The sequence below is a fragment of the Crassostrea angulata genome, chromosome 1 (assembly GCF_025612915.1).
Source record: "Crassostrea angulata isolate pt1a10 chromosome 1, ASM2561291v2, whole genome shotgun sequence".
Lineage (NCBI taxonomy): Eukaryota > Metazoa > Mollusca > Bivalvia > Ostreida > Ostreidae > Magallana > Magallana angulata.
The window spans coordinates 25,095,342-25,104,253 of NC_069111.1; positions in this window are offsets into that span (position 1 = coordinate 25,095,342).

Sequence of the window (8,912 nt, forward strand, 5' to 3'; positions counted from 1 at the left end):
ATTACAAATTTATAATTTTTCTACTCCAGTATGAAACCTAATTAATTAGATGCATATATGAGACTCCATGACAAGTTTGTGTATGGGATATATGCTACTCAGGTGCCCGTTAAGGCCAATTGGCCTCTTGTTAAAGATTCCTATGTAAAAAAATATATACCCCTTCCCTAATTTGTGACCCCACTCTACCCCAGCGCGGTACAAATAAGGCTACACATTAGGCTGGTTCGATTTGCTCTTTTACACACGGAAGAAGAGTCTTCCTTTTTAAGAAAACTTATTCGTTTTATCAAAAATCACTTCCGGTAGATCTCCTGCCTTTACCCTCCAGTGGACAGAAGAGACTGGAAAACAAAATGGGAGATCAGTAAAATTATTTTAAGATTTTTTTTGAAAACTACTAGTATAATATTATCAGATTTTAATTGAATAAAATTGTCAACAATATGTATAAAATATGTATTTAATAATGTCAAAAAGATAATTAATGAAGTTTTTAAAGGCAGCACTTACAAGGTTTCAAACTATGACATGAGTGGGAAGGACATTTTTGTAGACATTCCAATGTGAGCCCTGCACAAGCTCCTGAAGGCTCTGGTGAGCCAGGTATCACAGCTCCCCAGCCCACAAAGAAAAAGAAGTTTTTTCCAAATCTAAATTCTATGGTGGCATATCTCTGCCCCTAGTATGCAATTTTTTTTCCATCAAACATGTTGACATGCAAGATAAATATGTTGACATGCAAAATAGTTATGTGAACATGCAACGTAATTATATTGACCTGCAAGAAACTTGTAAACAAATAAGAACTATAAAAAATCACAAGAAATCTCAAATATCGCCCACATAAGACATGCAAGATGCTAGATGCTACTTATTTATGTCGACATGCAACTTAGGTATGTTCTCGTGCTTCTTTTTAATGTAAACATGCAACTTAGTTATGTTGACATACGAAACAAATATGTTGACATGCAACTTATATATGTTTATATGCTTTTTATTTATGTTAACATGCAACTTAGTTATGTTGACATGCGAGATAAATATGTTGATATGCAACTTAGTTATGTTCACATGCGATATGAATATGTTGACATGCAACTTATAAGTGGCATGTTACATAAATATGTTGCATGCTAACATAGACAAGTTGCATGTCAACATAAATATGTTGCAAGTCAACATATTTATCTTGCATGTCGACATAACTAAGTTGCATATTGACATAAATAAGTAGCATGTAAACATAACTAAGTTGCATGTCAACATATATATCTCGCATGTTAACATAAATAGGTTGCATGTCGACATAAATTAGTAACATTTAGCATCTTGGATGTCACATGTAGGCGATATTTGAGATTTTCTATACATGTAATTCTTATTTGATTTCGATTTTCTTGCATGTCAACATAGTTCTGTTGCATGTCAACATAGTAATTGCTGCATGTCAACATAATTATCTTGCATGTCGACATACTCGATAGAAATATAACTTGCACACAAGGGGCAGAGATATGCCACCATAAAATTCTTCTCAAGATATCCATTTTTGGAAGGTTACGTTGAAAATCAAAATAAAACAAGAGGCCCATGGGCCACATCGCTCACCTGAGCAATAATAATCAGCTAAATGGAGTCATTATACAAAATATCTGGTATAATGTAGTATGGTTCATGTAGATCCTGTATAAATAAAAATCCATTTTCCCTTGGATATTCTCATGTTCATAATCAAGTCCCTCTTCTAACAGGATTATTTTATTGTCATATCACATGTTGAACATTGCAGCTCTCAACAAGATCTTATATAATAGTTTATATATAGGATATAACCTAAATCAAACTCCTTGTGAGGCCCAAAAATCGTCCAGTGGTCAAAGTATAAACAATTTTAAAGAATCACAAATTTGTCAAATGCTTGCATATAAGTAAAACCTTATATTATAATAATTCAGTTTTTTGTGAATTAAAATGTTTTCCTTTGTAAAATTAGATCCTCAAACGAATTTGAATCTACGCTATCTAAGGATGCTTTCACTAAAGTCACAGCTTTTATACGCAAATCGTTTTTGAGAAAAAGATTTTTAAAGATTATGTAAACTATGTAAAAGTTTGTTCCCCCCTTTATACCCCCCCCCCCCCCCCCCCGATGTGACCCCCGGGGATCATGATTTGAACAAACTTGAATCTACCCAGTCGCTTCCTGAAGATGCTTTAATACAAGTTTCAGCTCTTCTGGCCAATCGGGTGTTTAAGAAGATTTTTAAAGATTTACCCTTTATATTCTATTCCTATGTACAAAAAATCGACACCCATTGTGGCCTAACCCTAGCCCCGGGAGTCATGATTTTCACAACACTTTGAATCTCCGCTAGCTGAGGATGATGCTTCCATATAAGTTTAACTTTTCCTGGCGGATGAGTTACAATGTACTGAGAAGATTTTTAAAGATTTACTCTATATATTCCTATGTAAAAATTTAACTCCCCATTGATGCCCCACCCTAGCTCCGGGGGTCATGATTTTCACAACTTTGATTCTACACTATTCTGAGAATGCTTCCACACAAGTATCAGCTTTCCTGGCTAATGAGTTTCTGAGAAGAAGTAGTAGAAGGGGGTCTTGGGGTCTAGCTTATAGCTAAATTGTGTTTGAATTGCAGTAACTGCCGGGCAATTTTAGGCGGGGAAATTCCCCGCCTCACGGGTCTTAGAGACACCCAGGGGTCATGATTTTTACAACTTTGAATCTACACTAACTAAGATGCTCCCACCTAAGTTTCAGCTTTCCTAGTCTAATGGTTTTTTTAGAAGATAGTTGAACAAAATTTCAATAATTCCTAATTATCTCAACTTGAAAAAAGGTGTGACCCTTAATTTTCATATTTTTGAATCCCCTTTCCCTAAGGGTGCTTTGTGCTAAGTTTAATTAAAATTTGCCCAGTGGTTCGGAGAAGATGTCAAAAATGTGATTAGTTTATGGACAGACGGACGGACAGACAGACTGATCACTATAGGGCGCCCGCAGAGCGGGGCCCTAATAAGAATAGTGAAAAAGAGACAACAGAATAGAATAAGAGAAGGCCTTACGGTGTTCCGGTGTTCCGCTGAAGACGGAAGACCCTAATAAGGGAAAAAAGAAACAAAGCAATAACAAGAAGGTCTTCCGTTTCCAACGGAATTGAGTAAAAAAGTTTTTAATATCAAACCATCAGAGTTTGGTGCTGACCACTGGAGTCCCACCGCACTTTGGTGTCCTACATATTCAAGCAATAAACATTGTTCTTCTCCTTATGTGGCGTTGAGGAATGGTGCGATAGCTGCAAATAGTCTAATTATAACGTTAATTTTGTCAAAATGGCAATTCAAATTGGTGTATACTAGTAGCCAAATTTCATTAATCTCTATATAGACTAATAAAGGCCTCTTTAAAAATGGAAAACATGTTTGAATATCATAATTTCAATACTAATGATGTAACTGACCATCAAATTTGAACACATTTATTAATAAAAAAAACTCCACCAGCTTTTTATTTGGAAAAAAAATTCTGTTTTCTCTTATTAAGCTACAGTATATAATTATGTTATTTATACAATATGTTTTTGAATGATAAGATTGTGATCTGAAATTTGCAAATGTCTTTACCTGGGAAGTAGGCACGTTTACATCCACACATAAAGGTTCTGCAACCTGTGGGGCAGTTGCAAGCTATCAAATCTAAAAAAGCTTTAGGTATAAGATCTTAAGGTCATTAGTACCAGCAACAAACAACTATCACTTATTTTTTTTAATCCCATCTCGGCTGGGCATGGTAATATTGGCATGCTTATATATGCCTATCTCCCTATCATTACCTTGGTGTGTGTTTGTTTCATAAGCAACGTAAGGCAAATCATAAGTTGGGATATATTCCTGGGCTTTGATTTTATGAAGAAAACAAATTAAACTGTGTCAGTGCGCAATGTGTCTTGGTTATCCATATAACTAAAGAATTTCTCAAACTCTTTGATTTTCTGGTCAGTTAATTCCCCTTTTCATACTTGTTTCTGTTCACTTATTATGTCGATTTTCTCGATATGCTGTAGAAATAAGAAGTTGTGTTACACCATATCAGTGAATGAAATGAATCAAGTGCTAATTCAAAGTTCTATAAAAGGGGAACATTTTCTCTTCAACAACATTGACAGGGATGTTTATCGGCTTTAAAGAGATTCATATATCCATCAGCAAACTTAGGTGTGAGGATATGTTGCAAATTAACACTAGCATTGTCTAGCATAAACAAGAGGCCCAGGGGCCACATCGCTCTCACCTGAGCAACAACTGCCTTAATTCTGATCAAATTAGCAGTACAGTATCAAAATATCTTGACAACTGAGTGCAGTAGATCTTGCTAAAAAAATTGAAAATCTGCCAATTTTTATCCACCTCTTATTTTTGGTAAATACCAAGCCCCTTTTGTTGTTGTACCTGTAAGAAGATTTTTCTCTATTCCTATATACCCCCCCCCCCCCACTTTTCTCTAGGGAATCATGGTTTCATCAAACTTAAATCTGCATAACTTGTGCTTTCACACTAAGTACTGAGTTTTGGACCGAAAACTTTCCCGGAATATTTTTAAAGATTTTCTCTTTATATTCCTATGTAAAAATTCAAACCGCCATCACGGTCCCGCCCTACCACTAGGGACTGTGATTTTGCAAACTTGAATTTACACTACCCGAGGATGCTTCTACACAAGTTTAAGCTTTTCTGGCCAAATAGTCTTTAAAAAGAAGATTTTAAAAGATTTTCTTTATATATTCCTAAGTAAAAATTCATCCCCCATTGTGGCCTCACCCTACTCGTAGACTATTATTTAAATAAACTTGAATCTATAAAAAAAATTGAACTTTATTTATTTCACAACGATTGATAATTAAGTTCTAAGCAACTTATGTTAATATCTCTCGTTGGCACGGATGTTAGCGCGAGGGGGCCATTGGTGTGGGAAGAAGCCGGAGAACCCGGAGAGAACCCACGTTTCCAAGCGGGCGACCACCATACCCTATCACATACCACCACTGTCGATCACTGGGATCCAACTCGGGTCGCAGCGGTGACAAGCGAGTGCATTGTCCATTACGCATACTTGAATCTATATGATCTGGGGATGCTTCCACTCAAATTTGGGCTTTCCTAGCCTAATAGTTTTGAGAAGAAGACTTTTAAAGATTTTCTCTATATATAAAAATTCATCCCCCATTGTGGCCCCGCCCTACCCCCAGGGACCATGATTTGAACAAACTTGAATCTACACTTCCTGAGGATGTTTACACGCCAATTTGAGCTTTCTTGGCCAAATAGTTTTTAAAAGAATTTTTTAAAAAGATTTTCTCTATATATTCCTATATAAAAATTTATCCCACAATTGTGGCCCCACCCTACCCCCGGGGACCATGATTTGAACAAACTTGAATCTATACTATCTGAGAATGCTTCCACTCAAATTTGCGCTTTCCTGGCCTAAAAGTTCTTAAGAAGATTTTTAAAGATTTTCTCTATATATTCCTAAGTAAAACTTGATCCCCCAATTGTGGCCCACCCTACCCCCAGGAACTATGATTTGAACAAACTTGAATCTACACTACCTGAGGATGCTTCCATTTTAATTTGAGCTTTCCTGGCCTAATAGTTTTTGAGAACAAGACTTTTAAAGATTTTCTCTATATATTCCTATGTAAAACATGATCCCCCAATTGTGGCCCCACCCTACCCCCGGGGATCATGATTTGAACAAAATTGAATGTACACTACCTGAGGATGCTTCCATTTTAATTTGAGCTTTTCTGGCCGAATAGTTTTTGAGAAGAAGATTTTTAAAGATTTTCTCTATATATTCCTATGTAAAACTTGATCCCCCAATTGTGGCCCCACCCTACCCCAGGGGACCTTGATTTGATCAAACTTGAATCTACACTTCCTGAGGATGCTTCCATTTTAATTTGAGCTTTTCTGGCCGAATAGTTTTTGAGAAGAAGATTTTTAAAGATTTTCTCTATATATTCCTATGTAAAACTTGAACCCCTAATTGTTGCCCCACCCTACCCCCGGGAACCATGATTTGAACAAACTTGAATCTACACTACCTGAGGATGCTTCCACTCAAATTTGAGCTTTCCTGGCCAAAAAATTTTGAGAAGAAGATTTTTAAAGATTTTCTCTATATATTCCTATGTAAAACTTGATCCCCCAATTGTGGCCCCACCCTACCCCAGGGGACCTTGATTTGATCAAACTTGAATCTACACTTCCTGAGGATGCTTCCATTTTAATTTGAGCTTTTCTGGCCGAATAGTTTTTGAGAAGAAGATTTTTAAAGATTTTCTCTATATATTCCTATGTAAAACTTGATCCCCCAATTGTGGCCCCACCCTACCCCAGGGGACCTTGATTTGATCAAACTTGAATCTACTCTTCCTGAGGATGCTTCCATTTTAATTTGAGCTTTCCTGGCCAAAACGTTTTTGAGAAGAAGATTTTTAAAGGTTTTCTCTATATATTCCTATGTTAAACTTGATCCCCCAATTGTGGCCCCACCCTACCCCCGGGAACTATCATAATGATTTGAACAAACTTGAATCTACACTACCTGAGGATGTTTCCATTTTAATTTGAGCTATCCTGGCTTAATAGTTTTTAAGCAGAAGATTTTTAAAGATGTTCTCTATATATTCCTATGTAAAACATGATCCCCTTATTGTGGCCCCACCCTACCCCCAGGGACCATGATTTGAACAAATTTGAATCTACACTACCTAATGATGCCTCCACACAAGTTTAAGCTTTTCAGGCCGAATAGTTTTTGAGAAGAAGATTTTTGAAAAATACCAACAAATTTTCAATAATTCTCAATTATCTCCCCTTTAAAGAGGGCTTGGCCCCTCATTTGAACAAACTTGAATCCCCTTCACCTAGTGGTGCTTTGTGCCAAATTTGGTTGAAATCTGCCCAGTGGTTCTTGAGAAGAAGATGAAAATGTGAAAAGTTTACAACGACAGACAACGGACAAATTGTGAGCTAAAAAGCCTCAACTTTTCCTCTGAATATGGACACGCGTTGCTATACATGTACTTTCCTCGGCACATTTGGTCAAACACATGTTAACAATTTTGCAAGAGGTTCTTTTATCTTTAACGAAGACATAGACAGCTTGGTTCCTTATACAATATATAAATTGTCCCTAGTAATGTCAAAAAGAGTAAAATTCTTTGGGTTGCCCAAAGCATATTGCGCATACTTATTACTATATATAAAGCTTGACGATATGTTGATCTCGGCTCATTTTGAATCACAAGCATTTCCAGTGTATATGATGATAAATTAGTTAGATTTATTTGCTGGAAATGTATTAAAGGAAGAGACAGATCTATGCTAGAATAGTACGTTCTTCTTGTCGTACACTGTTCCTAAGTACATGATTGTATCTCTGTTATCATATAAGCTTAATACATCGATGTCTTTAAAGCTTAAAACACTAGTTTTGTAGTGCAGAAATACTTCTCCTCTCGCAAAATTTGCTTTGTAAGCATTTGTTGTATTTCACGAACTTGCAGGTCGAAGAAATCGGTACATAAAGTATAATTTAAAAAACCCCAGAAAGGTACTGTATAGGAACAAGACGGATATTGAAAAGCATGAACACAGAATGTTTAAATAAGATACCGGTATACGCCTTATAATGTAATAAGACAAAACGGAAAAAATTAAACAATTTTAGTAAAATATGGAACTGTTCTTTTTCTTCGTTAAAGTGTTCCAATCTAATTTTTCATGTGCACATTTGTATAATGTAATACTTACACGTTTCATCCCTGTAAACGGCTTGAAAATGGAATAGTGAATTCTGGCTGTCGACCATTTTGAAACGCCATTTTGACCAAAATAACGCCTTTTGCTAAAGTAAGCATATATCGCCAAACTCAGTAAACCTTAACTATGCATGAAAACTTTTTGTTGGACCGGACTATAATTGTTTAAATGCTTTGTTTCTTGTTAAAAAAACTTAAATAGAAAGAGATGAAATCTGGCTGTAGGCCATTTTAAATCGCCATTTTGACCTAGTTTACGGAATTTTCGTCATAGCTAGCATATTTCTTAGGACTCAGCATGTCTTAGTTATATTGATAAACTTTGCTGGACCAAATTAAACTTGTTGGTCTAATGCTTTTTTCCGTTTTAAGAAACTTACAAGAAAAAAATATGAAAACTGGCTATCCGCCATTTTGACATAAAAAGCATCGCTTTAGTGGAAACCAGTATGATTCCTCAGACTTAGCACGTCTTATTTATGATTTGAAAATTTATTTAACAAAATTATAATTGTTTGTTTCTCGCTTTTTCACCATTTAAGAAACTAAAGGGAAAAAATATAAATATGGATGTCCACCGTTATGAATCGCCATTTTTTTTATTTAGATAATTTACGACATTTCTTGAAAATGGCAGATTATTCCTGACTATTCACACCTAAGTTATGATTAAAAACTTAGCTGGACTGAATATTCATTTTTTGTCTCACGCTTTATGTCTATTTCAGAAATATAAGCTAAGTCGAATTAACACAATTTTAAATTGTTTTCAGCCATTTTAAATCGCCACTTTGACCTAATTAACCACATTTGTAGAAAGTCAGCATAATTTGTAAGACTCAGCACACTTTGGATATGATGAAATACTATTTTGGATGAATTCATTAGTGTTTGTCATTGTTTTTTCCCATTGAGGAGACTTTAAAAGAAAAATTTGAAGATTGGCTGTTCGCCATTTTGACATACTTAACGTATTTAGAAATGGTACGAACAATTTTAATTAGATATTGTTTGTAGTTGTATGTATTCTTACGCCAGAGATCAATATAGTCTC